The sequence below is a fragment of the Sinocyclocheilus grahami genome, unplaced genomic scaffold (genome assembly GCF_001515645.1).
Source record: "Sinocyclocheilus grahami isolate Dianchi unplaced genomic scaffold, SAMN03320097.WGS_v1.1 scaffold6815.1, whole genome shotgun sequence".
Lineage (NCBI taxonomy): Eukaryota > Metazoa > Chordata > Actinopteri > Cypriniformes > Cyprinidae > Sinocyclocheilus > Sinocyclocheilus grahami.
The window spans coordinates 1-709 of record NW_015511082.1 but is presented as its reverse complement, the minus strand read 5'-3'; positions in this window follow the sequence as shown (position 1 = coordinate 709).

Sequence of the window (709 nt, the reverse complement as noted above, 5' to 3'; positions counted from 1 at the left end):
TTAGAACTGTCTAAACTGTCTCTTTTTAAGACGTATACTTCTTTTTGCTTCCTCTTTTTCGATATATAAGCTGGATGAAACTATCATTACTTTTTGAAGACTCTGAATGTACTTCTTTGTGTCTTGAGTTCTCCCCATGGTTGTGAAAAATGGTCCAATAACAGCACAGGTTGAACTACAGAGCAAAGTTGGTTGGAAAGAGACTTTATTAATTTTCATATTCTATTGCTTGCTCTCCAATGGTTAATATGCTTACACCCAATAATGAATGTTGTATTTGTACAACTTAAGAGGTTCATATGATAGGCAACACAAGCCAAACATGCACATGTGAAATCCACAGACAGTGTACTTTTACTGATAAATTGAAACATACTGAAATATGAGTTTAACATTTTAGGTAAAATAATGCTTCACTGAGTGTTTAGGGGAATAAATAGAAACTTTTGCTAATATAGCTGTAATTATAGTATGGTGAAAAACTGAAAATAATGTAAAGGAGCCACCGTAGGGTAACATGACCTCTTACCATGGACCAGTCATGTATTTTTTTTACAGAATGTATCAAATACATTTAATACCAATTGTTTTTTTAAAGTATCATTCATTCTTATTTTAAATGCATATTATTTCACTGTTTTATACTGCATTTAAAATGCATCTAATCAATTTAATACTCTCAAATTGAATAAAATATAATGACAAAAAT